We start from the raw sequence: 26,149 nt of genomic DNA on the forward strand, positions 1-26,149 counted from the left end.
GGTCGAGGGTTCGAGCCCCACATTGGGCGGTTCAGCTCTTTTGGTGATACATCTTAAAGATTTCTTTCGTGTGGAAAATTCTGCAACATGCGGAAAACATTTCATTCGAAGTACACAAAAACAAATCCCATTCTAGTAGGACCACAAATGGTAAAGCGCTCACTTCGCATGTGAGATGAAGTGGAATCGATGCCTGCATTCTCCAAATGGTATATTATGCCTTTTTATTGCCAAAAAAGCATTCTCAATCTCCCACATCATACCGGATGCTTGGATTAATTGCATTCTAATGATGTTTCCTAAAAACACAGGTAGTGTCAAAACTGGTGCATTAGTATAGTCCGATGAGGATGGGATTCGAACCCATGCGTGCAGAACACAATGGATTAGCAGTCCATCACCTTAACCTCTCGGTCACCTCATCTCCTTTGTGGACATGGTCATGTTGACTCAAAATGACACATCTTAATTAGTGTTTTGGTGTTGCAGAACTTGTGGCAGCCTTCCTGTGCAGCGGGGGGATTTAACTCAAAGGCTAGAGTTCTTGCTCTACATGCAAGAAATAGCGGGTTTGATACCCGTATTGTCAAAATGATATGTTATGGCTTTTTTTTGCCAACATAAGCGTTCTTGATCTCCGACATCATACCTTATACTTTGATTCATTGCATGCTAATAACGTTTACTAAAAATACAGGTGTGATCAAAACTAGTGTATTTTTACATCACCACACTTCAAGTGGACAGACAATCTTGTCTTTTCAGACAATACAATTACAAAAGCAACACACACCTGCCATGACCCTGAATCGGCCGGGGTTGTTGCGGCCACAACACAGAGTAGGAACCACTATACAATTACGGCTGTGAGCTATGCTTTTCTGGGCAAGAACCATAAACTCAGACTTGGAGGTGCAGATTGCTCATTCCAGCTGGTTCTTTTTCGTCTGCGAGCAAAGCTTGAATTTCATGTGGGTGTTGTCCTGGCGGGAGAAACATTTTAGCTTGTGTCGGCATGGCTACCGTGACAAAAGCCCATTTTCCTTTCCAGTAAATGTGCATCAGCTGAACACTTTGCAGACCTAATGCTGTGAACATTTGCGCGAACTCAAGGTCGAGTCCTACATCCTGTTTGTGTCTGATTGTAACATGATATGCATCAGGATTCTGTATGTCACCTCCCAACTGCACTTGTCTGGTCTTAATATGTCATTGGCTGTGTTGTTGTGATCGATGTTGATGAAATCAAGATAACAAAGTCACCCCTTTACAAACTATTTGCCAACTCACGATGTAAACAGCACTTGTGCTGAAAACTGGGATTGAACCAGGGACCTTGAGAGATTCAATCCAACGCTCTCCCAACTGAGCAATTTCAGCTGCAAAGGGGTTTCTCTGCTTTTTCAGTCTGGGCTAAAAGTGGGGGTAGGGTGAAGCTGTGTCTGTGCCACGTACTATGTTGCTGTGTACCTGGTCCAGTGTGTTCTCATCTTGGGTTGGAATGTCCCCATGCTGGTAAAGAGTGGGGAATACAGTCCGTTGATGAGGATAAGCGGTACAGTGGAGTTCACTGGTTGAAGTCGCCAGGTACCATAAAAATGGCAATGGGCCACGAGGGTGTTCTGAATTCCCCTTTGGCCAAATTGGCTAAATGGCCGTACAAAAAGCACCATACTTGGAGCCTGTGGTCAATGTCAACAGTTGGGCTAATTCAGTTCCGTTGAGACGGTGATTATGTACCAAGTCAGTTATGTCAGTCAGGATTTGGTCAAGGTTGTTGTGTGGTTTTGACATGGATAAGGCTATGTATCTAAATTTAGGAGGAGTCCATGGTCTGTAAACATACTGAGGTACTCCCACTGCTGTTGCGGAACTTGCGGGACCTTGCAAATTTCCCCACTGAGGGACGAATGAAGGCATATCTTATCTTCTACCATAGGGTAGGCTTTTGGCAAGAAGTAGGATTCTTAATCCTTAATGCTTTCCCAAGTTCCAACATTTCCTTTGGAGCGAGTTTGATAACCGAGCCCACCCAGGGACTCTCAATTCACACGTGTTGGACTTTGGACTCCCTCCCTTGTATGAACATTTTTCCCCATTGGCGAACTGTTTTTGTGTTGGTGCCAGATGCACAGCTGGCGCTGTGGCTAAGCTGGTCAAAGTGCCTGTCTCGCACTGTATCTTCAATTTAATTATTGAGAATGGCGTTTACCCACAGTCCTGGAAGATCGCAAAGGTGCTTGGTCGAAAAGCTTTACTTAAACAAGTTAATCAGGGAAGGGGCCTGCCTACCTTCACCGCCTGAACAGGGACTTGAACCCTGGACCCTCAGATTAAAAGTCTGATGCTCTACCAACTGAGCTATCCAGGCCCTTGTTGAACAAGGACAACTCACAAGGTAAAATCTTCTGGCATACTGTACTTGACCTTGCAGCGATGAGAGCTTCCTCTCTGGCTCTCAACAAAGGCGGTCGCATCTTTCCCCTCTCCTCCCTATCCCTTATCTTCCCTGCTTTGTTGTCCCCTGTCCATCCTGTCGATGGAGTTTGACTTGATTCTTTGTCACGCAGTCTGAAATTGGCAAACTGAGAAATTCTGATTGAGTGACCAATGCAGTCTGTCTATTTTAATACATTTCGTCTCAACTCACGTTGAAAAAGGACAGAGCCATTTCCGTGAGAGCACAAGACCCCTGGATTGTACCCAAAAATACTTTGCGTTCATCAAAGAGTAAAGCTGGTGTCCTGGTTTGCAATGCCTCGATTGCTACACCAGAAGGTGCGAGTCACATCCAAAACAAAGGGCATGCTGGACGCATAGCATGCGTTAGTATGGCTTCAACTGAACAGAAGTTGGCAGGGTGTGAGTCTCTGTGGCGCAATCGGTCAGCGCGCTCGGCTGTTAACCGGGAGGCTGGTGGTTCCAGCCCACCCAGGGACTTTCTCTGGATGCATCAGTGTCACTGTTCATTCATGTTTGCCCTCCACTCTTGCACAGCACTTGTGTGGTTCCCAATTGGCAAACTGCATGTCAGTGACTTTTCAAAAGCCCATTCCAGCTTCCATGGTCTAACACATTTGATCAGAAGTTAGGTTGATCAAGTCACAGATTTCAGTTTGAAGCTCTGCTTGAAAATATTAGGTTTGCAAAAGCGCCAGCCAGGATTATAGATTAAGAGACGACGGAATGCTTTTATGTTAAAAGGAATCAAGTCAAACCCCATCAACTGGTAAGCAGTTTAAGAGAAAACACTGTATACTGCTGTGATTTTTTGACAGACATGTCTAGTAAACAGGAGATCCTGGGTTCAAATCCCAGCAGTGCCTTCTCTGTGTTTCAGCAGCTCCTATGCTGTTATTTAAAAGAAATGTTGTTCTTGTTCTGTTGAATAAAGACCCATCATTTCTGATGTCATATGTAGTATACATATCACATGTACTACAATGCTCCCTACAAAAACAATACCCTTGTGTATTTGGACATTTGCAGGTTTAAGAAAACAGACCACATTAGCCAAATATCTTCTGGACAAAAGAGTGGTCAGACAAGACAAAGTTTGAGCCAGTCACCTGAACATTAGACTTTTGATCTGAGTGTCCGGGATTCAAGTCCCTGTTCAGGTGACCAGTGATAGGGTCTGAGGTCCACTTGCAAACGCCTCCTTTTTGCCCACAAAATACAAGGGCAACAGGACAATCCCTTGGTACTTTATGGAAACAATGTGAGGTGCCTGGCTTTTAACTAGGAGTGGAAAGACTTGTGTAGCCCCTCACACAAACCATGTGGCTTCCTCCCATGCACATGTTGCCAGCTGATCCTTGACATCAGCAAAATTTTGGTTCTAGGACAATGGGGTCACCTGCCCCCATTGGTCTTTTCCAAGGAGTCACGGTGGCCGAGAGGTTAAGGCGTTGGACTCGAAATCCAATGGGGTTTCCCCACACAGGTTGGAATCCTGTCTGTGACGCTTTGGCTGGGCATTTGTTGCCGCCATGCTGTTTACCTTGTGGTGGAGTACTGTTGGTTATGAGGGCCGGGGTGTTGTCCTTTCACGGTCCGCATTCTCTACACTGGAGGTCTAAATTTTGGGTAGAGGATAATGGGGTCCACTGTCCCCATTGATCTGCTTCTTGTAGTCTCGGTGGCCGAGAGGTTTGTTGCCACTCTGCTTTGACATGCTGTTTTCTTTACCTCTCCCCGGTCGAGGGTGTTTCACAGGTGGGTGGGTGGTGTGATGTTGGATATGGGGGCCAGTGGTTTGTCGCCCTTTTGTTGTTCCTGGAGCACATATAGAAGAGTGACCAGTACGGGGGGTCAAACCCATGACCTTGGCGTTATGAGCACCACACGCTGACCAACTGAGCTAATCGGGATAGCGGCAGAGAGCTGCTGGAATGACAAGGCGCTACGAAATGCGTATCGGGCGAGCCTCAGCGTCTGGGTCTCATCCCGAGCGGCCAGCTCATCTTGCACTTGTTGGCTGAGGCTCGCCCGATATACGCTCCGCAGCGCCTTGTCATTCCAGCCGCTCTCTGTCGCTATCCATTCGACTCGACAACCGGCTGCGGGAGCACAGCGCACAGCGGAGCCTCTCCGACCCACACGTCGGCTCCAAATCCCACCTCCTGGGGCTCTTCCGGCACCACTCCTCCCTCCCTGCTCCAGCAGCGGAGCGCCGTCTGATGACGTCGGGAGTGTCGTCCCCATGCAACTGGGAGCCAGTCGCCTTTCGTCAGCGGAGAGGAGTCACCGTCCACGCCTGTGGCTGTGCCTGTACTGTGGGAGTCCTACACACAATTTCCCGCTGTCCAGTTCGCCCAGCACGCCAACGCTCTTCCTCCACCAGGGATATTCCCCAGCTGCTGGCACTGCCCGCTCCAACCACACCGGCTGCGTCATCCGCTTTGGTGGGCCGACTTCAGGTGGAAGGTACGATATCCTGGGCGGGGGAAGCTTCTCCTACCACAGCATTAATTGACTCTGGGGCGGACGAGAACTTCATTGATAGCGGACTGGTCAGTTCTCTCAACATTCCTACTGTTGAGCTTGTCCCCCACAAGAATGTCCGCTCGCTAGATGAACATCACCTGGCATGCATTACGCATCAGACGTGCGCCATATCCTTGGTGCTGCCGGGTAACCACCACAAGGTCACAATTTTTTTTCTTATGCCCTCTCGCTCAGCTCTGTTAGTACTCGGCCTCCCCTGGCATCCCGTGCGTGTGTTGTGATTGTGATGTTTTGTCATTCAGCGCCACTTTGCAGAGGCACATCCACTTGACAATTTAATTTGTTCTCCGACGGTGTTTCCCAATGTGGCATTGGTGGTTCAGTGGTAGAATTCTCGCTTGCCAAGCGGGAGGCCCGGGTCCGATTCCCGGCCAATGCAGTATATCTCAGCTTGTACCTTTCTTTAGAGCTCATGTTGAAAAAGTACAAAGGCTCTTTTCCTGCGAAAGGGCAGTATTCAGAATGACACCTGAAACGTAACAGACCGGACCACCCGAGAGTTAAGGTGGACAGCACTTGAGTATTTGCAAATTTCTGAAACCTGACTGCAGTCATGCTGTTGTAGTCTCTGTCACGCAATTGGTCAGAACGTTTGGCTGTTAACTGAGAGGTTGGTGGTTCGAGCCCACCCAGGGACTCCCAATTCACACATTTGTTGGACTTTGGACTCCCTCCCTTGTATGAACATTTTTCCCCATTGGCGAACTGTTTTTGTGTTGGTGCCAGATGCACTGCTGGCACTGTGGCTAAGCTGGTCAAAGTGCCTGTCTAGTAAACAGGAGATCCTGGGTTCAAATCCCAGCAGTGCCTGGGTGCTTGGTCAGTGAAACTTTGGCAGCTGATTTGTGAACCATGTACTTCTTTTTGTCACTTGCCCTTCAAGAACGAATTGACGTTGCATCCACAGCTGACGTGATTGTTGTGGATCCCATTACGCCAGAAGGTGCTTGAATCCAAAGAGTAAGACATTGTGATGTGTTGTCATTCAGCGCCACTTTGCAGAGGCTCATCCACTTGACAGTTGATTTTTTTTTCTCTTACAGTGTGTCCCCACGTGGCCTTGGTGGTTCAGTGGTAGAATTCTCACTTGCCAAGTGGGGGCCGCGCGCGTGTTGTTGACATTTGCTGCCAGCCAATCAGGATGCGACACAGACGTCAGACAAGCAAAGAGACTCGCCTGCCACGCGGGCATGATTACCATTACCCTCTATCAGGGATGGCAACTGAATTAAGAATCAATGCCAGAAACCTGCCACAGGATTTCAGATAATGTTTTGATGCAGACTGGTCATGATGCCTCTGATGAATTCAATTCATTAATTAATTAAAATTAATTAAACCACTACCTGTGAGAGGTAAGGTACACCATTGCACTAAACATTGATAGAATAGTTAGTAATGGAGTTAGTAGTGAATAACTAACAATGCTTGTGGGGATTTTTTTGGTTTTGGACATCTTTCAGATAAATAAACATGCAAACTGACCCGGGAACATCATGGCTGTTCCTGGCAAATGAACATAACAGGAGGGTTAAGATGACTACACTTCCAAAGTTCTCAGCTATGACTGAACCTCTCGCTCCTTTGTTCCCTGAGAAACTAGGTTGGGTGTGGAATTGATCAAACATCAAGAAGACCACATAGATTAAAAAGTGATTTCCTGGCAGAAAAATGCCCGGTTAGCTCAGTCGGGAGAGCATGAGACTCTTAATCTCAGGGTCGTGGGTTCGAGCCCCACATTGGGCGGTTCAGCTCTTTTGGTGATACATCTTAAAGATTTCTTTCGTGTGGAAAATTCTGCAACATGCGGAAAACATTTCATTCGAAGTACACAAAAAGAAATCCCATTCTAGTAGGACCACAAATGGTAGAGCGCTCACTTCGCATGTGAGATGAAGTGCAATCGATGCCTGCATTCTCCAAATGGTATATTATGCCTTTTTATTGCCAAAAAAGCATTCTCAATCTCCCACATCGTACCGGATGCTTGGATTAATTGCATTCTAATGATGTTTCCTAAAAACACAGGTGGTGTCAAAACTGGTGCATTAGTATAGTCCGATGAGGATGGGATTCGAACCCATGCGTGCAGAACACAATGGATTAGCAGTCCATCACCTTAACCTCTCGGTCACCTCATCTCCTTTGTGGACATGGTCATGTTGACTCAAAATGACACATCTTATTAGTGTTTTGGTGTTGCAGAAATTGTGGCAGCCTTCCTGTGCAGCGGGGGGATTTAACTCAAAGGCTAGAGTTCTTGCTCTACATGCAAGATATAGCGGGTTTGATACCCGTATTGTCGAAATGATATGTTATGGCTTTTTTTTGCCAACAAAAGCGTTCTTGATCTCCGACATCATACCTTATACTTTGATTCATTGCATGCTAAGAACGTTTACTAAAAATACAGGTGTGGTCAAAACTAGTGTATTTTTACATCACCACACTTCAAGTGGACAGACAATCTTGTCTTTTCAGACAATACAATTACAAAAGCAACACACACCTGCCATGACCCTGAATCGGCCGGGGTTGTTGCGGCCACAACACAGAGTAGGAACCACTATACAATTACGGCTGTGAGCTATGCTTTTCTGGGCAAGAACCATAAACTCAGACTTGGAGGTGCAGATTGCTCATTCCAGCTGGTTCTTTTTCGTCTGCGAGCAAAGCTTGAATTTCATGTGGGTGTTGTCCTGGCGGGAGAAACATTTTAGCTTGTGTCGGCATGGCTACCGTGACAAAAGCCCATTTTCCTTTCCAGTAAATGTGCATCAGCTGAACACTTTGCAGACCTAATGCTGTGAACATTTGCGCGAACTCAAGGTCGGGTCCTACATCCTGTTTGTGTCTGATTGTAACATGATATGCATCAGGATTCTGTATGTCACCTCCCAACTGCACTTGTCTGGTCTTAATATGTCATTGGCTGTGTTGTCGTGATCGATGTTGATGAAATCAAGAGAACAAAGTCACCCCTTTACAAACTATTTGCCAACTCACGATGTAAACAGCAATTGTGCTGAAAACTGGGATTGAACCAGGGACCTTGAGAGATTCAATCCAACGCTCTCCCAACTGAGCAATTTCAGCTGCAAAGGGGTTTCTCTGCTTTTTCAGTCTGGGCTAAAAGTGGGGGTAGGGTGAAGCTGTGTCTGTGCCACGTACTATGTTGCTGTGTACCTGGTCCAGTGTGTTCTCATCTTGGGTTGGAATGTCCCCATGCTGGTAAAGAGTGGGGAATACAGTCCGTTGATGAGGATAAGCGGTACAGTGGAGTTCACTGGTTGAAGTCGCCAGGTACCATAAAAATGGCAATGGGCCACGAGGGTGTTCTGAATTCCCCTTTGGCCAAATTGGCTAAATGGCCGTACAAAAAGCACCATACTTGGAGCCTGTGGTCAATGTCAACAGTTGGGCTAATTCAGTTCCGTTGAGACGGTGATTATGTACCAAGTCAGTTATGTCAGTCAGGATTTGGTCAAGGTTGTTGTGTGGTTTTGACATGGATAAGGCTATGTATCTAAATTTAGGAGGAGTCCATGGTCTGTAAACATACTGAGGTACTCCCACTGCTGTTGCGGAACTTGCGGGACCTTGCAAATTTCCCCACTGAGGGACGAATGAAGGCATATCTTATCTTCTACCATAGGGTAGGCTTTTGGCAAGAAGTAGGATTCTTAATCCTACTTCTTGCCATTCTTAATGCTTTCCCAAGTTCCAACATTTCCTTTGGAGCGAGTTTGATAACCGAGCCCACCCAGGGACTCTCAATTCACACGTGTTGGACGTTGGACTCCCTCCCTTGTATGAACATTTTTCCCGATTGGCGAACTGTTTTTGTGTTGGTGCCAGATGCACAGCTGGCGCTGTGGCTAAGCTGGTCAAAGTGCCTGTCTCGCACTGTATCTTCAATTTAATTATTGAGAATGGCGTTTACCCACAGTCCTGGAAGATCGCAAAGGTGCTTGGTCGAAAAGCTTTACTTAAACAAGTTAATCAGGGAAGGGGCCTGCCTACCTTCACCGCCTGAACAGGGACTTGAACCCTGGACCCTCAGATTAAAAGTCAGATGCTCTACCAACTGAGCTATCCAGGCGTTTGTTGAACAAGGACAACTCACAAGGTAAAATCTTCTGGCATACTGTACTTGACCTTGCAGCGATGAGAGCTTCCTCTCTGGCTCTCAACAAAGGCGGTCGCATCTTTCCCCTCTCCTCCCTATCCCTTATCTTCCCTGCTTTGTTGTCCCCTGTCCATCCTGTCGATGAAGTTTGACTTGATTCTTTGTCACGCAGTCTGAAATTGGCAAACTGAGAAATTCTGATTGAGTGACCAATGCAGTCTGTCTATTTTAATACATTTCGTCTCAACTCATGTTGAAAAAGGACAGAGCCATTTCCGTGAGAGCACAAGACCCCTGGATTGTACCCAAAAATACTTTGCGTTCATCAAAGAGTAAAGCTGGTGTCCTGGTTTGCAATGCCTCGATTGTTACACCAGAAGGTGCGAGTCACATCCAAAACAAAGGGCATGCTGGACGCATAGCATGCGTTAGTATGGCTTCAACTGAACAGAAGTTGGCAGGGTGTGAGTCTCTGTGGCGCAATCGGTCAGCGCGCTCGGCTGTTAACCGGGAGGCTGGTGGTTCGAGCCCACCCAGGGACTTTCTCTGGATGCATCAGTGTCACTGTTCATTCATGTTTGCCCTCCACTCTTGCACAGCACTTGTGTGGTTCCCAATTGGCAAACTGCGTGTCAGTGACTTTTCAAAAGCCCATTCCAGCTTCCATGGTCTAACACATTTGATCAGAAGTTAGATTGATCAAGTCACAGATTTCAGTTTGAAGCTCTGCTTGAAAATATTAGGTTTGCAAAAGCGCCAGCCAGGATTATAGATTAAGAGACGACGGAATGCTTTTATGTTAAAAGGAATCAAGTCAAACCCCATCAACTGGTAAGCAGTTTAAGAGAAAACACTGTATACTGCTGTGATTTTTTGACAGACATGTCTAGTAAACAGGAGATCCTGGGTTCAAATCCCAGCAGTGCCTTCTCTGTGTTTCAGCAGCTCCTATGCTGTTATTTAAAAGAAATGTTGTTCTTGTTCTGTTGAATAAAGACCCATCATTTCTGATGTCATATGTAGTATACATATCACATGTACTACAATGCTCCCTACAAAGACAATACCCTTGTGTATTTGGACATTTGCAGGTTTAAGAAAACAGACCACATTAGCCAAATATCTTCTGGACAAAAGAGTGGTCAGACAAGACAAAGTTTGAGCCAGTCACCTGAACATTAGACTTTTGATCTGAGTGTCCGGGATTCAAGTTCCTGTTCAGGTGACCAGTGATAGGGCCTGAGGTCCACTTGCAAACGCCTGCTTTTTGCCCACAAAATACAAGGGCAACAGGACAATCCCTTGGTACTTTATGGAAACAATGTGAGGTGCCTGGCTTTTAACTAGAAGTGGAAAGACTTGTGTAGCCCCTCACACAAACCATGTGGCTTCCTCCCATGCACATGTTGCCAGCTGATCCTTGACATCAGCAAAATTTTGGTTCTAGGACAATGGGGTCACCTGCCCCCATTGGTCTTTTCCAAGGAGTCACGGTGGCCGAGAGGTTAAGGCGTTGGACTCGAAATCCAATGGGGTTTCCCCACACAGGTTGGAATCCTGTCTGTGACGCTTTGGCTGGGCATTTGTTGCCGCCATGCTGTTTACCTTGTGGTGGAGTACTGTTGGTTATGAGGGCCGGGGTGTTGTCCTTTCACGGTCCGCATTCTCTACACTGGAGGTCTAAATTTTGGGTAGAGGATAATGGGGTCCACTGTCCCCATTGATCTGCTTCTTGTAGTCTCGGTGGCCGAGAGGTTTGTTGCCACTCTGCTTTGACATGCTGTTTTCTTTACCTCTCCCCGGTCGAGGGTGTTTCACAGGTGGGTGGGTGGTCTGATGTTGGACATGGGGGCCAGTGGGTTGTCGCCCTTTTGTTGTTCCTGGAGCACATAAAGAAGAGTGGCCAGTACGGGGGGTCGAACCCATGACCTTGGCGTTACGAGCACCACACGCTGACCAACTGAGCTAACCGGGATAGCGGCAGAGAGCTGCTGGAATGACAAGGCGCTACGAAATGCGTATCGGGCGAGCCTCAGCGTCTGGGTCTCATCCCGAGCGGCCAGCTCATCTTGCACTTGTTGGCTGAGGCTCGCCCGATATGCGCTCCGCAGCGCCTTGTCATTCCAGCCGCTCTCTGTCGCTATCCATTCGACTCGACAACCGGCTGCGGGAGCACAGCGCACAGCGGAGCCTCTCCGACCCACACGTCGGCTCCAAATCCCACCTCCTGGGGCTCTTCCGGCACCACTCCTCCCTCCCTGCTCCAGCAGCAGAGCGCCGTCTGATGACGTCGGGAGTGTCGTCGGGAGTGTCGTCCCCATGCAACTGGGAGCCAGTCGCCTTTCGTCAGCGGAGAGGAGTCACCGTCCACGCCTGTGGCTGTGCCTGTACTGTGGGAGTCCTACACACAATTTCCCGCTGTCCAGTTCGCCCAGCACGCCAACGCTCTTCCTCCACCAGGGATATTCCCCAGCTGCTGGCACTGCCCGCTCCAACCACACCGGCTGCGTCATCCGCTTTGGTGGGCCGACTTCAGGTGGAAGGTACGATATCCTGGGCGGGGGAAGCTTCTCCTACCACAGCATTAATTGACTCTGGGGCGGACAAGAACTTCATTGATAGCGGACTGGTCAGTTCTCTCAACATTCCTACTGTTGAGCTTGTCCCCCACAAGAATGTCCGCTCGCTAGATGAACATCACCTGGCATGCATTACGCATCAGACGTGCGCCATATCCTTGGTGCTGCCGGGTAACCACCACAAGGTCACAATTTTTTTTCTTATGCCCTCTCGCTCAGCTCTGTTAGTACTCGGCCTCCCCTGGCATCCCGTGCGTGTGTTGTGATTGTGATGTTTTGTCATTCAGCGCCACTTTGCAGAGGCACATCCACTCGACAATTTAATTTGTTCTCCGACGGTGTTTCCCAATGTGGCATTGGTGGTTCAGTGGTAGAATTCTCGCTTGCCAAGCGGGAGGCCCGGGTCCGATTCCCGGCCAATGCAGTATATCTCAGCTTGTACCTTTCTTTAGAGCTCATGTTGAAAAAGTACAAAGGCTCTTTTCCTGCGAAAGGGCAGTATTCAGAATGACACCTGAAACGTAACAGACCGGACCACCCGAGAGTTAAGGTGGACAGCACTTGAGTATTTGCAAATTTCAGAAACCTGACTGCAGTCATGCTGTTGTAGTCTCTGTCACGCAATTGGTCAGAACGTTTGGCTGTTAACTGAGAGGTTGGTGGTTCGAGCCCACCCAGGGACTCCCAATTCACACATTTGTTGGACTTTGGACTCCCTCCCTTGTATGCACATTTTTCCCCATTGGCGAACTGTTTTTGTGTTGGTGCCAGACGCACTGCTGGCACTGTGGCTAAGCTGGTCAAAGTGCCTGTCTAGTAAACAGGAGATCCTGGGTTCAAATCCCAGCAGTGCCTGGCTGCTTGGTCAGTGAAACTTTGGCAGCTGATTTGTGAACCATGTACTTCTTTTTGTCACTTGCCCTTCAAGAACGAATTGACGTTGCATCCACAGCTGACGTGATTGTTGTGGATCCAATTACGCCAGAAGGTGCTTGAATCCAAAGAGTATGACATTGTGATGTGTTGTCATTCAGCGCCACTTTGCAGAGGCTCATCCACTTGACAGTTGATTTTTTTTCTCTTACAGTGTGTCCCCACGTGGCCTTGGTGGTTCAGTGGTAGAATTCTCACTTGCCAAGTGGGGGCCGCGCGCGTGTTGTTGACATTTGCTGCCAGCCAATCAGGATGCGACACAGACGTCAGACAAGCAAAGAGACTCGCCTGCCACGCGGGCATGATTACCATTACCATCTATCAGGGATGGCAACTGAATTAAGAATCAATGCCAGAAACCTGCCACAGGATTTCAGATAATGTTTTGATGCAGACTGGTCATGATGCCTCTGATGAATTCAATTCATTAATTAATTAAAATTGATTAAACCACTACCTGTGAGAGGTAAGGTACACCATTGCACTAAACATTGATAGAATAGTTAGTAATGGAGTTAGTAGTGAATAACTAACAATGCTTGTGGGGATTTTTTTTGTTTTGGACATCTTTCAGATAAATAAACATGCAAACTGACCCGGGAACATCATGGCTGTTCCTGGCAAATGAACATAACAGGAGGGTTAAGATGACTACACTTCCAAAGTTCTCAGCTATGACTGAACCTCTCGCTCCTTTGTTCCCTGAGAAACTAGGTTGGGTGTGGAATTGATCAAACATCAAGAAGACCACATAGATTAAAAAGTGATTTCCTGGCAGAAAAATGCCCGGTTAGCTCAGTCGGGAGAGCATGAGACTCTTAATCTCAGGGTCGTGGGTTCGAGCCCCACATTGGGCGGTTCAGCTCTTTTGGTGATACATCTTAAAGATTTCTTTCGTGTGGAAAATTCTGCAACATGCGGAAAACATTTCATTCGAAGTACACAAAAAGAAATCCCATTCTAGTAGGACCACAAATGGTAGAGCGCTCACTTCGCATGTGAGATGAAGTGCAATCGATGCCTGCATTCTCCAAATGGTATATTATGCCTTTTTATTGCCAAAAAAGCATTCTCAATCTCCCACATCGTACCGGATGCTTGGATTAATTGCATTCTAATGATGTTTCCTAAAAACACAGGTGGTGTCAAAACTGGTGCATTAGTATAGTCCGATGAGGATGGGATTCGAACCCATGCGTGCAGAACACAATGGATTAGCAGTCCATCACCTTAACCTCTCGGTCACCTCATCTCCTTTGTGGACATGGTCATGTTGACTCAAAATGACACATCTTATTAGTGTTTTGGTGTTGCAGAAATTGTGGCAGCCTTCCTGTGCAGCGGGGGGATTTAACTCAAAGGCTAGAGTTCTTGCTCTACATGCAAGATATAGCGGGTTTGATACCCGTATTGTCGAAATGATATGTTATGGCTTTTTTTTGCCAACAAAAGCGTTCTTGATCTCCGACATCATACCTTATACTTTGATTCATTGCATGCTAAGAACGTTTACTAAAAATACAGGTGTGGTCAAAACTAGTGTATTTTTACATCACCACACTTCAAGTGGACAGACAATCTTGTCTTTTCAGACAATACAATTACAAAAGCAACACACACCTGCCATGACCCTGAATCGGCCGGGGTTGTTGCGGCCACAACACAGAGTAGGAACCACTATACAATTACGGCTGTGAGCTATGCTTTTCTGGGCAAGAACCATAAACTCAGACTTGGAGGTGCAGATTGCTCATTCCAGCTGGTTCTTTTTCGTCTGCGAGCAAAGCTTGAATTTCATGTGGGTGTTGTCCTGGCGGGAGAAACATTTTAGCTTGTGTCGGCATGGCTACCGTGACAAAAGCCCATTTTCCTTTCCAGTAAATGTGCATCAGCTGAACACTTTGCAGACCTAATGCTGTGAACATTTGCGCGAACTCAAGGTCGGGTCCTACATCCTGTTTGTGTCTGATTGTAACATGATATGCATCAGGATTCTGTATGTCACCTCCCAACTGCACTTGTCTGGTCTTAATATGTCATTGGCTGTGTTGTCGTGATCGATGTTGATGAAATCAAGAGAACAAAGTCACCCCTTTACAAACTATTTGCCAACTCACGATGTAAACAGCAATTGTGCTGAAAACTGGGATTGAACCAGGGACCTTGAGAGATTCAATCCAACGCTCTCCCAACTGAGCAATTTCAGCTGCAAAGGGGTTTCTCTGCTTTTTCAGTCTGGGCTAAAAGTGGGGGTAGGGTGAAGCTGTGTCTGTGCCACGTACTATGTTGCTGTGTACCTGGTCCAGTGTGTTCTCATCTTGGGTTGGAATGTCCCCATGCTGGTAAAGAGTGGGGAATACAGTCCGTTGATGAGGATAAGCGGTACAGTGGAGTTCACTGGTTGAAGTCGCCAGGTACCATAAAAATGGCAATGGGCCACGAGGGTGTTCTGAATTCCCCTTTGGCCAAATTGGCTAAATGGCCGTACAAAAAGCACCATACTTGGAGCCTGTGGTCAATGTCAACAGTTGGGCTAATTCAGTTCCGTTGAGACGGTGATTATGTACCAAGTCAGTTATGTCAGTCAGGATTTGGTCAAGGTTGTTGTGTGGTTTTGACATGGATAAGGCTATGTATCTAAATTTAGGAGGAGTCCATGGTCTGTAAACATACTGAGGTACTCCCACTGCTGTTGCGGAACTTGCGGGACCTTGCAAATTTCCCCACTGAGGGACGAATGAAGGCATATCTTATCTTCTACCATAGGGTAGGCTTTTGGCAAGAAGTAGGATTCTTAATCCTACTTCTTGCCATTCTTAATGCTTTCCCAAGTTCCAACATTTCCTTTGGAGCGAGTTTGATAACCGAGCCCACCCAGGGACTCTCAATTCACACGTGTTGGACGTTGGACTCCCTCCCTTGTATGAACATTTTTCCCGATTGGCGAACTGTTTTTGTGTTGGTGCCAGATGCACAGCTGGCGCTGTGGCTAAGCTGGTCAAAGTGCCTGTCTCGCACTGTATCTTCAATTTAATTATTGAGAATGGCGTTTACCCACAGTCCTGGAAGATCGCAAAGGTGCTTGGTCGAAAAGCTTTACTTAAACAAGTTAATCAGGGAAGGGGCCTGCCTACCTTCACCGCCTGAACAGGGACTTGAACCCTGGACCCTCAGATTAAAAGTCAGATGCTCTACCAACTGAGCTATCCAGGCGTTTGTTGAACAAGGACAACTCACAAGGTAAAATCTTCTGGCATACTGTACTTGACCTTGCAGCGATGAGAGCTTCCTCTCTGGCTCTCAACAAAGGCGGTCGCATCTTTCCCCTCTCCTCCCTATCCCTTATCTTCCCTGCTTTGTTGTCCCCTGTCCATCCTGTCGATGAAGTTTGACTTGATTCTTTGTCACGCAGTCTGAAATTGGCAAACTGAGAAATTCTGATTGAGTGACCAATGCAGTCTGTCTATTTTAATACATTTCGTCTCAACTCATGTTGAAAAAGGACAGAGCCATTTCCGTGAGAGCACAAGACCCCTGGATTGTACCCAAAAATACTTTGCGTTCATCAAAGAGTAAAGCTGGTGTCCTGGTTTGCAATGCCTCGATTGTTACACCAGAAGGTGCGAGTCACATCCAAAACAAAGGGCATGCTGGACGCATAGCATGCGTTAGTATGGCTTCAACTGAACAGAAGTTGGCAGGGTGTGAGTCTCTGTGGCGCAATCGGTCAGCACGCTCGGCTGTTAACCGGGAGGCTGGTGGTTCGAGCCCACCCAGGGACTTTCTCTGGATGCATCAGTGTCACTGTTCATTCATGTTTGCCCTCCACTCTTGCACAGCACTTGTGTGGTTCCCAATTGGCAAACTGCGTGTCAGTGACTTTTCAAAAGCCCATTCCAGCTTCCATGGTCTAACACATTTGATCAGAAGTTAGATTGATCAAGTCACAGATTTCAGTTTGAAGCTCTGCTTGAAAATATTAGGTTTGCAAAAGCGCCAGCCAGGATTATAGATTAAGAGACGACGGAATGCTTTTATGTTAAAAGGAATCAAGTCAAACCCCATCAACTGGTAAGCAGTTTAAGAGAAAACACTGTATACTGCTGTGATTTTTTGACAGACATGTCTAGTAAACAGGAGATCCTGGGTTCAAATCCCAGCAGTGCCTTCTCTGTGTTTCAGCAGCTCCTATGCTGTTATTTAAAAGAAATGTTGTTCTTGTTCTGTTGAATAAAGACCCATCATTTCTGATGTCATATGTAGTATACATATCACATGTACTACAATGCTCCCTACAAAGACAATACCCTTGTGTATTTGGACATTTGCAGGTTTAAGAAAACAGACCACATTAGCCAAATATCTTCTGGACAAAAGAGTGGTCAGACAAGACAAAGTTTGAGCCAGTCACCTGAACATTAGACTTTTGATCTGAGTGTCCGGGATTCAAGTTCCTGTTCAGGTGACCAGTGATAGGGCCTGAGGTCCACTTGCAAACGCCTGCTTTTTGCCCACAAAATACAAGGGCAACAGGACAATCCCTTGGTACTTTATGGAAACAATGTGAGGTGCCTGGCTTTTAACTAGAAGTGGAAAGACTTGTGTAGCCCCTCACACAAACCATGTGGCTTCCTCCCATGCACATGTTGCCAGCTGATCCTTGACATCAGCAAAATTTTGGTTCTAGGACAATGGGGTCACCTGCCCCCATTGGTCTTTTCCAAGGAGTCACGGTGGCCGAGAGGTTAAGGCGTTGGACTCGAAATCCAATGGGGTTTCCCCACACAGGTTGGAATCCTGTCTGTGACGCTTTGGCTGGGCATTTGTTGCCGCCATGCTGTTTACCTTGTGGTGGAGTACTGTTGGTTATGAGGGCCGGGGTGTTGTCCTTTCACGGTCCGCATTCTCTACACTGGAGGTCTAAATTTTGGGTAGAGGATAATGGGGTCCACTGTCCCCATTGATCTGCTTCTTGTAGTCTCGGTGGCCGAGAGGTTTGTTGCCACTCTGCTTTGACATGCTGTTTTCTTTACCTCTCCCCGGTCGAGGGTGTTTCACAGGTGGGTGGGTGGTCTGATGTTGGACATGGGGGCCAGTGGGTTGTCGCCCTTTTGTTGTTCCTGGAGCACATAAAGAAGAGTGGCCAGTACGGGGGGTCGAACCTATGACCTTGGCGTTACGAGCACCACACGCTGACCAACTGAGCTAACCGGGATAGCGGCAGAGAGCTGCTGGAATGACAAGGCGCTACGAAATGCGTATCGGGCGAGCCTCAGCGTCTGGGTCTCATCCCGAGCGGCCAGCTCATCTTGCACTTGTTGGCTGAGGCTCGCCCGATATGCGCTCCGCAGCGCCTTGTCATTCCAGCCGCTCTCTGTCGCTATCCATTCGACTCGACAACCGGCTGCGGGAGCACAGCACACAGCGGAGCCTCTCCGACCCACACGTCGGCTCCAAATCCTACCTCCTGGGGCTCTTCCGGCACCACTCCTCCCTCCCTGCTCCAGCAGCAGAGCGCCGTCTGATGACGTCGGGAGTGTCGTCGGGAGTGTCGTCCCCATGCAACTGGGAGCCAGTCGCCTTTCGTCAGCGGAGAGGAGTCACCGTCCACGCCTGTGGCTGTGCCTGTACTGTGGGAGTCCTACACACAATTTCCCGCTGTCCAGTTCGCCCAGCACGCCAACGCTCTTCCTCCACCAGGGATATTCCCCAGCTGCTGGCACTGCCCGCTCCAACCACACCGGCTGCGTCATCCGCTTTGGTGGGCCGACTTCAGGTGGAAGGTACGATATCCTGGGCGGGGGAAGCTTCTCCTACCACAGCATTAATTGACTCTGGGGCGGACAAGAACTTCATTGATAGCGGACTGGTCAGTTCTCTCAACATTCCTACTGTTGAGCTTGTCCCCCACAAGAATGTCCGCTCGCTAGATGAACATCACCTGGCATGCATTACGCATCAGACGTGCGCCATATCCTTGGTGCTGCCGGGTAACCACCACAAGGTCACAATTTTTTTTCTTATGCCCTCTCGCTCAGCTCTGTTAGTACTCGGCCTCCCCTGGCATCCCGTGCGTGTGTTGTGATGTTTTGTCATTCAGCGCCACTTTGCAGAGGCACATCCACTCGACAATTTAATTTGTTCTCCGACGGTGTTTCCCAATGTGGCATTGGTGGTTCAGTGGTAGAATTCTCGCTTGCCAAGCGGGAGGCCCGGGTCCGATTCCCGGCCAATGCAGTATATCTCAGCTTGTACCTTTCTTTAGAGCTCATGTTGAAAAAGTACAAAGGCTCTTTTCCTGCGAAAGGGCAGTATTCAGAATGACACCTGAAACGTAACAGACCGGACCACCCGAGAGTTAAGGTGGACAGCACTTGAGTATTTGCAAATTTCAGAAACCTGACTGCAGTCATGCTGTTGTAGTCTCTGTCACGCAATTGGTCAGAACGTTTGGCTGTTAACTGAGAGGTTGGTGGTTCGAGCCCACCCAGGGACTCCCAATTCACACATTTGTTGGACTTTGGACTCCCTCCCTTGTATGCACATTTTTCCCCATTGGCGAACTGTTTTTGTGTTGGTGCCAGACGCACTGCTGGCACTGTGGCTAAGCTGGTCAAAGTGCCTGTCTAGTAAACAGGAGATCCTGGGTTCAAATCCCAGCAGTGCCTGGCTGCTTGGTCAGTGAAACTTTGGCAGCTGATTTGTGAACCATGTACTTCTTTTTGTCACTTGCCCTTCAAGAACGAATTGACGTTGCATCCACAGCTGACGTGATTGTTGTGGATCCAATTACGCCAGAAGGTGCTTGAATCCAAAGAGTATGACATTGTGATGTGTTGTCATTCAGCGCCACTTTGCAGAGGCTCATCCACTTGACAGTTGATTTTTTTTTCTCTTACAGTGTGTCCCCACGTGGCCTTGGTGGTTCAGTGGTAGAATTCTCACTTGCCAAGTGGGGGCCGCGCGCGTGTTGTTGACATTTGCTGCCAGCCAATCAGGATGCGACACAGACGTCAGACAAGCAAAGAGACTCGCCTGCCACGCGGGCATGATTACCATTACCATCTATCAGGGATGGCAACTGAATTAAGAATCAATGCCAGAAACCTGCCACAGGATTTCAGATAATGTTTTGATGCAGACTGGTCATGATGCCTCTGATGAATTCAATTCATTAATTAATTAAAATTGATTAAACCACTACCTGTGAGAGGTAAGGTACACCATTGCACTAAACATTGATAGAATAGTTAGTAATGGAGTTAGTAGTGAATAACTAACAATGCTTGTGGGGATTTTTTTTGTTTTGGACATCTTTCAGATAAATAAACATGCAAACTGACCCGGGAACATCATGGCTGTTCCTGGCAAATGAACATAACAGGAGGGTTAAGATGACTACACTTCCAAAGTTCTCAGCTATGACTGAACCTCTCGCTCCTTTGTTCCCTGAGAAACTAGGTTGGGTGTGGAATTGATCAAACATCAAGAAGACCACATCAATTTAAAAAAATTAAAAAGTGATTTCCTGGCAGAAAAATGCCCGGTTAGCTCAGTCGGGAGAGCATGAGACTCTTAATCTCAGGGTCGAGGGTTCGAGCCCCACATTGGGCGGTTCAGCTCTTTTGGTGATACATCTTAAAGATTTCTTTCGTGTGGAAAATTCTGCAACATGCGGAAAACATTTCATTCGAAGTACACAAAAACAAATCCCATTCTAGTAGGACCACAAATGGTAGAGCGCTCACTTCGCATGTGAGATGAAGTGGAATCGATGCCTGCATTCTCCAAATGGTATATTATGCCTTTTTATTGCCAAAAAAGCATTCTCAATCTCCCACATCGTACCGGATGCTTGGATTAATTGCATTCTAATGATGTTTCCTAAAAACACAGGTGGTGTCAAAACTGGTGCATTAGTATAGTCCGATGAGGATGGGATTCGAACCTATGCGTGCAGAACACAATGGATTAGCAGTCCATCACCTTAACCTCTCGGTCACCTCATCTCCTTTGTGGCCATGGTCATGTTGACTCAAAATGACACATCTTATTAGTGTTTTGGTGTTGCAGAAATTGTGGCAGCCTTCCTGTGCAGCGGGGGGATTTAACTCAAAGGCTAGAGTTCTTGCTCTACATGCAAGAAATAGCAGGTTTGATACCCGTATTGTCGAATTGATATGTTATGGCTTTTTTTTTGCCAACAAAAGCGTTCTTGATCTCCGACATCATACCTTATACTTTGATTCATTGCATGCTAATAACGTTTACTAAAAATACAGGTGTGGTCAAAACTAGTGTATTTTTACATCACCACACTTCAAGTGGACAGACAATCTTGTCTTTTCAGACAATACAATTACAAAAGCAACACACACCTGCCATGACCCTGAATCGGCCGGGGTTGTTGCGGCCACAACACAGAGTAGGAACCACTATACAATTACGGCTGTGAGCTATGCTTTTCTGGGCAAGAACCATAAACTCAGACTTGGAGGTGCAGATTGCTCATTCCAGCTGGTTCTTTTTCGTCTGCGAGCAAAGCTTGAATTTCATGTGGGTGTTGTCCTGGCGGGAGAAACATTTTAGCTTGTGTCGGCATGGCTACCGTGACAAAAGCCCATTTTCCTTTCCAGTAAATGTGCATCAGCTGAACACTTTGCAGACCTAATGCTGTGAACATTTGCGCGAACTCAAGGTCGGGTCCTACATCCTGTTTGTGTCTGATTGTAACATGATATGCATCAGGATTCTGTATGTCACCTCCCAACTGCACTTGTCTGGTCTTAATATGTCATTGGCTGTGTTGTCGTGATCGATGTTGATGAAATCAAGAGAACAAAGTCACCCCTTTACAAACTATTTGCCAACTCACGATGTAAACAGCAATTGTGCTGAAAACTGGGATTGAACCAGGGACCTTGAGAGATTCAATCCAACGCTCTCCCAACTGAGCAATTTCAGCTGCAAAGGGGTTTCTCTGCTTTTTCAGTCTGGGCTAAAAGTGGGGGTAGGGTGAAGCTGTGTCTGTGCCACGTACTATGTTGCTGTGTACCTGGTCCAGTGTGTTCTCATCTTGGGTTGGAATGTCCCCATGCTGGTAAAGAGTGGGGAATACAGTCCGTTGATGAGGATAAGCGGTACAGTGGAGTTCACTGGTTGAAGTCGCCAGGTACCATAAAAATGGCAATGGGCCACGAGGGTGTTCTGAATTCCCCTTTGGCCAAATTGGCTAAATGGCCGTACAAAAAGCACCATACTTGGAGCCTGTGGTCAATGTCAACAGTTGGGCTAATTCAGTTCCGTTGAGACGGTGATTATGTACCAAGTCAGTTATGTCAGTCAGGATTTGGTCAAGGTTGTTGTGTGGTTTTGACATGGATAAGGCTATGTATCTAAATTTAGGAGGAGTCCATGGTCTGTAAACATACTGAGGTACTCCCACTGCTGTTGCGGAACTTGCGGGACCTTGCAAATTTCCCCACTGAGGGACGAATGAAGGCATATCTTATCTTCTACCATAGGGTAGGCTTTTGGCAAGAAGTAGGATTCTTAATCCTACTTCTTGCCATTCTTAATGCTTTCCCAAGTTCCAACATTTCCTTTGGAGTGAGTTTGATAACCGAGCCCACCCAGGGACTCTCAATTCACACGTGTTGGACGTTGGACTCCCTCCCTTGTATGAACATTTTTCCCGATTGGCGAACTGTTTTTGTGTTGGTGCCAGATGCACAGCTGGCGCTGTGGCTAAGCTGGTCAAAGTGCCTGTCTCGCACTGTATCTTCAATTTAATTATTGAGAATGGCGTTTACCCACAGTCCTGGAAGATCGCAAAGGTGCTTGGTCGAAAAGCTTTACTTAAACAAGTTAATCAGGGAAGGGGCCTGCCTACCTTCACCGCCTGAACAGGGACTTGAACCCTGGACCCTCAGATTAAAAGTCAGATGCTCTACCAACTGAGCTATCCAGGCGTTTGTTGAACAAGGACAACTCACAAGGTAAAATCTTCTGGCATACTGTACTTGACCTTGCAGCGATGAGAGCTTCCTCTCTGGCTCTCAACAAAGGCGGTCGCATCTTTCCCCTCTCCTCCCTATCCCTTATCTTCCCTGCTTTGTTGTCCCCTGTCCATCCTGTCGATGGAGTTTGACTTGATTCTTTGTCACGCAGTCTGAAATTGGCAAACTGAGAAATTCTGATTGAGTGACCAATGCAGTCTGTCTATTTTAATACATTTCGTCTCAACTCATGTTGAAAAAGGACAGAGCCATTTCCGTGAGAGCACAAGACCCCTGGATTGTACCCAAAAATACTTTGCGTTCATCAAATGGTGTCCTGGTTTGCAATGCCTCGATTGTTACACCAGAAGGTGCGAGTCACATCCAAAACAAAGGGCATGCTGGACGCATAGCATGCGTTAGTATGGCTTCAACTGAACAGAAGTTGGCAGGGTGTGAGTCTCTGTGGCGCAATCGGTCAGCGCGCTCGGCTGTTAACCGGGAGGCTGGTGGTTCGAGCCCACCCAGGGACTTTCTCTGGATGCATCAGTGTCACTGTTCATTCATGTTTGCCCTCCACTCTTGCACAGCACTTGTGTGGTTCCCAATTGGCAAACTGCGTGTCAGTGACTTTTCAAAAGCCCATTCCAGCTTCCATGGTCTAACACATTTGATCAGAAGTTAGATTGATCAAGTCACAGATTTCAGTTTGAAGCTCTGCTTGAAAATATTAGGTTTGCAAAAGCGCCAGCCAGGATTATAGATTAAGAGACGACGGAATGCTTTTATGTTAAAAGGAATCAAGTCAAACCCCATCAACTGGTAAGCAGTTTAAGAGAAAACACTGTATACTGCTGTGATTTTTTGACAGACATGTCTAGTAAACAGGAGATCCTGGGTTCAAATCCCAGCAGTGCCTTCTCTGTGTTTCAGCAGCTCCTATGCTGTTATTTAAAAGAAATGTTGTTCTTGTTCTGTTGAATAAAGACCCATCATTTCTGATGTCATATGTAGTATACATATCACATGTACTACAATGCTCCCTACAAAGACAATACCCTTGTGTATTTGGACATTTGCAGGTTTAAGAAAACAGACCACATTAGCCAAATATCTTCTGGACAAAAGAGTGGTCAGACAAGACAAAGTTTGAGCCAGTCACCTGAACATTAGACTTTTGATCTGAGTGTCCGGGATTCAAGTTCCTGTTCAGGTGACCAGTGATAGGGCCTGAGGTCCACTTGCAAACGCCTCCTTTTTGCCCACAAAATACAAGGGCAACAGGACAATCCCTTGGTACTTTATGGAAACAATGTGAGGTGCCTGGCTTTTAACTAGAAGTGGAAAGACTTGTGTAGCCCCTCACACAAACCATGTGGCTTCCTCCCATGCACATGTTGCCAGCTGATCCTTGACATCAGCAAAATTTTGGTTCTAGGACAATGGGGTCACCTGCCCCCATTGGTCTTTTCCAAGGAGTCACGGTGGCCGAGAGGTTAAGGCGTTGGACTCGAAATCCAATGGGGTTTCCCCACACAGGTTGGAATCCTGTCTGTGACGCTTTGGCTGGGCATTTGTTGCCGCCATGCTGTTTACCTTGTGGTGGAGTACTGTTGGTTATGAGGGCCGGGGTGTTGTCCTTTCACGGTCCGCATTCTCTACACTGGAGGTCTAAATTTTGGGTAGAGGATAATGGGGTCCACTGTCCCCATTGATCTGCTTCTTGTAGTCTCGGTGGCCGAGAGGTTTGTTGCCACTCTGCTTTGACATGCTGTTTTCTTTACCTCTCCCCGGTCGAGGGTGTTTCACAGGTGGGTGGGTGGTCTGATGTTGGACATGGGGGCCAGTGGGTTGTCGCCCTTTTGTTGTTCCTGGAGCACATAAAGAAGAGTGGCCAGTACGGGGGGTCGAACCCATGACCTTGGCGTTACGAGCACCACACGCTGACCAACTGAGCTAACCGGGATAGCGGCAGAGAGCTGCTGGAATGACAAGGCGCTACGAAATGCGTATCGGGCGAGCCTCAGCGTCTGGGTCTCATCCCGAGCGGCCAGCTCATCTTGCACTTGTTGGCTGAGGCTCGCCCGATATGCGCTCCGCAGCGCCTTGTCATTCCAGCCGCTCTCTGTCGCTATCCATTCGACTCGACAACCGGCTGCGGGAGCACAGCGCACAGCGGAGCCTCTCCGACCCACACGTCGGCTCCAAATCCCACCTCCTGGGGCTCTTCCGGCACCACTCCTCCCTCCCTGCTCCAGCAGCAGAGCGCCGTCTGATGACGTCGGGAGTGTCGTCGGGAGTGTCGTCCCCATGCAACTGGGAGCCAGTCGCCTTTCGTCAGCGGAGAGGAGTCACCGTCCACGCCTGTGGCTGTGCCTGTACTGTGGGAGTCCTACACACAATTTCCCGCTGTCCAGTTCGCCCAGCACGCCAACGCTCTTCCTCCACCAGGGATATTCCCCAGCTGCTGGCACTGCCCGCTCCAACCACACCGGCTGCGTCATCCGCTTTGGTGGGCCGACTTCAGGTGGAAGGTACGATATCCTGGGCGGGGGAAGCTTCTCCTACCACAGCATTAATTGACTCTGGGGCGGACGAGAACTTCATTGATAGCGGACTGGTCAGTTCTCTCAACATTCCTACTGTTGAGCTTGTCCCCCACAAGAATGTCCGCTCGCTAGATGAACATCACCTGGCATGCATTACGCATCAGACGTGCGCCATATCCTTGGTGCTGCCGGGTAACCACCACAAGGTCACAATTTTTTTTCTTATGCCCTCTCGCTCAGCTCTGTTAGTACTCGGCCTCCCCTGGCATCCCGTGCGTGTGTTGTGATTGTGATGTTTTGTCATTCAGCGCCACTTTGCAGAGGCACATCCACTCGACAATTTAATTTGTTCTCCGACGGTGTTTCCCAATGTGGCATTGGTGGTTCAGTGGTAGAATTCTCGCTTTCCAAGCGGGAGGCCCGGGTCCGATTCCCGGCCAATGCAGTATATCTCAGCTTGTACCTTTCTTTAGAGCTCATGTTGAAAAAGTACAAAGGCTCTTTTCCTGCGAAAGGGCAGTATTCAGAATGACACCTGAAACGTAACAGACCGGACCACCCGAGAGTTAAGGTGGACAGCACTTGAGTATTTGCAAATTTCTGAAACCTGACTGCAGTCATGCTGTTGTAGTCTCTGTCACGCAATTGGTCAGAACGTTTGGCTGTTAACTGAGAGGTTGGTGGTTCGAGCCCACCCAGGGACTCCCAATTCACACATTTGTTGGACTTTGGACTCCCTCCCTTGTATGAACATTTTTCCCCATTGGCGAACTGTTTTTGTGTTGGTGCCAGATGCACTGCTGGCACTGTGGCTAAGCTGGTCAAAGTGCCTGTCTAGTAAACAGGAGATCCTGGGTTCAAATCCCAGCAGTGCCTGGGTGCTTGGTCAGTGAAACTTTGGCAGCTGATTTGTGAACCATGTACTTCTTTTTGTCACTTGCCCTTCAAGAA

General features: G+C 47.7%; 26 non-coding genes across 26 annotated transcripts; 18 read left to right on the forward strand and 8 right to left on the reverse strand.

Moving 5' to 3' along the window:
* Positions 1-342: 342 nt before the first annotated feature.
* Positions 343-424, reverse strand: trnas-gcu (transfer RNA serine (anticodon GCU)). Its single transcript has one exon. It is a non-coding gene; the product is annotated as a tRNA-Ser (tRNA).
* A 1,874-nt stretch (positions 425-2,298) lies between these two features.
* trnak-uuu (transfer RNA lysine (anticodon UUU)) lies at positions 2,299-2,371 on the reverse strand. Its single transcript has one exon. It is a non-coding gene; the product is annotated as a tRNA-Lys (tRNA).
* Positions 2,372-2,866: 495 nt separating this feature from the next.
* Positions 2,867-2,940, forward strand: trnan-guu (transfer RNA asparagine (anticodon GUU)). Its single transcript has one exon. It is a non-coding gene; the product is annotated as a tRNA-Asn (tRNA).
* Positions 2,941-3,885: 945 nt separating this feature from the next.
* trnas-cga (transfer RNA serine (anticodon CGA)) lies at positions 3,886-3,967 on the forward strand. The gene has a single exon. It is a non-coding gene; the product is annotated as a tRNA-Ser (tRNA).
* A 1,351-nt stretch (positions 3,968-5,318) lies between these two features.
* trnag-gcc (transfer RNA glycine (anticodon GCC)) lies at positions 5,319-5,389 on the forward strand. The gene has a single exon. It is a non-coding gene; the product is annotated as a tRNA-Gly (tRNA).
* A 357-nt stretch (positions 5,390-5,746) lies between these two features.
* trnat-agu (transfer RNA threonine (anticodon AGU)) lies at positions 5,747-5,820 on the forward strand. The gene has a single exon. It is a non-coding gene; the product is annotated as a tRNA-Thr (tRNA).
* An 863-nt stretch (positions 5,821-6,683) lies between these two features.
* On the forward strand, positions 6,684-6,756 carry trnak-cuu (transfer RNA lysine (anticodon CUU)). Its single transcript has one exon. It is a non-coding gene; the product is annotated as a tRNA-Lys (tRNA).
* Positions 6,757-7,069: 313 nt separating this feature from the next.
* On the reverse strand, positions 7,070-7,151 carry trnas-gcu (transfer RNA serine (anticodon GCU)). The gene has a single exon. It is a non-coding gene; the product is annotated as a tRNA-Ser (tRNA).
* A 1,888-nt stretch (positions 7,152-9,039) lies between these two features.
* trnak-uuu (transfer RNA lysine (anticodon UUU)) lies at positions 9,040-9,112 on the reverse strand. Its single transcript has one exon. It is a non-coding gene; the product is annotated as a tRNA-Lys (tRNA).
* A 495-nt stretch (positions 9,113-9,607) lies between these two features.
* Positions 9,608-9,681, forward strand: trnan-guu (transfer RNA asparagine (anticodon GUU)). The gene has a single exon. It is a non-coding gene; the product is annotated as a tRNA-Asn (tRNA).
* A 945-nt stretch (positions 9,682-10,626) lies between these two features.
* trnas-cga (transfer RNA serine (anticodon CGA)) lies at positions 10,627-10,708 on the forward strand. Its single transcript has one exon. It is a non-coding gene; the product is annotated as a tRNA-Ser (tRNA).
* A 1,363-nt stretch (positions 10,709-12,071) lies between these two features.
* On the forward strand, positions 12,072-12,142 carry trnag-gcc (transfer RNA glycine (anticodon GCC)). The gene has a single exon. It is a non-coding gene; the product is annotated as a tRNA-Gly (tRNA).
* A 357-nt stretch (positions 12,143-12,499) lies between these two features.
* On the forward strand, positions 12,500-12,573 carry trnat-agu (transfer RNA threonine (anticodon AGU)). The gene has a single exon. It is a non-coding gene; the product is annotated as a tRNA-Thr (tRNA).
* An 862-nt stretch (positions 12,574-13,435) lies between these two features.
* Positions 13,436-13,508, forward strand: trnak-cuu (transfer RNA lysine (anticodon CUU)). The gene has a single exon. It is a non-coding gene; the product is annotated as a tRNA-Lys (tRNA).
* Positions 13,509-13,821: 313 nt separating this feature from the next.
* Positions 13,822-13,903, reverse strand: trnas-gcu (transfer RNA serine (anticodon GCU)). The gene has a single exon. It is a non-coding gene; the product is annotated as a tRNA-Ser (tRNA).
* A 1,888-nt stretch (positions 13,904-15,791) lies between these two features.
* Positions 15,792-15,864, reverse strand: trnak-uuu (transfer RNA lysine (anticodon UUU)). Its single transcript has one exon. It is a non-coding gene; the product is annotated as a tRNA-Lys (tRNA).
* Positions 15,865-16,359: 495 nt separating this feature from the next.
* trnan-guu (transfer RNA asparagine (anticodon GUU)) lies at positions 16,360-16,433 on the forward strand. Its single transcript has one exon. It is a non-coding gene; the product is annotated as a tRNA-Asn (tRNA).
* A 945-nt stretch (positions 16,434-17,378) lies between these two features.
* On the forward strand, positions 17,379-17,460 carry trnas-cga (transfer RNA serine (anticodon CGA)). Its single transcript has one exon. It is a non-coding gene; the product is annotated as a tRNA-Ser (tRNA).
* A 1,357-nt stretch (positions 17,461-18,817) lies between these two features.
* trnag-gcc (transfer RNA glycine (anticodon GCC)) lies at positions 18,818-18,888 on the forward strand. The gene has a single exon. It is a non-coding gene; the product is annotated as a tRNA-Gly (tRNA).
* A 357-nt stretch (positions 18,889-19,245) lies between these two features.
* Positions 19,246-19,319, forward strand: trnat-agu (transfer RNA threonine (anticodon AGU)). The gene has a single exon. It is a non-coding gene; the product is annotated as a tRNA-Thr (tRNA).
* Positions 19,320-20,578: 1,259 nt separating this feature from the next.
* Positions 20,579-20,660, reverse strand: trnas-gcu (transfer RNA serine (anticodon GCU)). The gene has a single exon. It is a non-coding gene; the product is annotated as a tRNA-Ser (tRNA).
* Positions 20,661-22,549: 1,889 nt separating this feature from the next.
* Positions 22,550-22,622, reverse strand: trnak-uuu (transfer RNA lysine (anticodon UUU)). Its single transcript has one exon. It is a non-coding gene; the product is annotated as a tRNA-Lys (tRNA).
* Positions 22,623-23,108: 486 nt separating this feature from the next.
* Positions 23,109-23,182, forward strand: trnan-guu (transfer RNA asparagine (anticodon GUU)). The gene has a single exon. It is a non-coding gene; the product is annotated as a tRNA-Asn (tRNA).
* A 945-nt stretch (positions 23,183-24,127) lies between these two features.
* Positions 24,128-24,209, forward strand: trnas-cga (transfer RNA serine (anticodon CGA)). The gene has a single exon. It is a non-coding gene; the product is annotated as a tRNA-Ser (tRNA).
* A 1,363-nt stretch (positions 24,210-25,572) lies between these two features.
* Positions 25,573-25,643, forward strand: trnag-ucc (transfer RNA glycine (anticodon UCC)). Its single transcript has one exon. It is a non-coding gene; the product is annotated as a tRNA-Gly (tRNA).
* Positions 25,644-26,000: 357 nt separating this feature from the next.
* trnat-agu (transfer RNA threonine (anticodon AGU)) lies at positions 26,001-26,074 on the forward strand. Its single transcript has one exon. It is a non-coding gene; the product is annotated as a tRNA-Thr (tRNA).
* Positions 26,075-26,149: the final 75 nt, after the last annotated feature.

This window comes from Doryrhamphus excisus, chromosome 3 (assembly GCF_030265055.1).
Source record: "Doryrhamphus excisus isolate RoL2022-K1 chromosome 3, RoL_Dexc_1.0, whole genome shotgun sequence".
NCBI lineage: Eukaryota > Metazoa > Chordata > Actinopteri > Syngnathiformes > Syngnathidae > Doryrhamphus > Doryrhamphus excisus.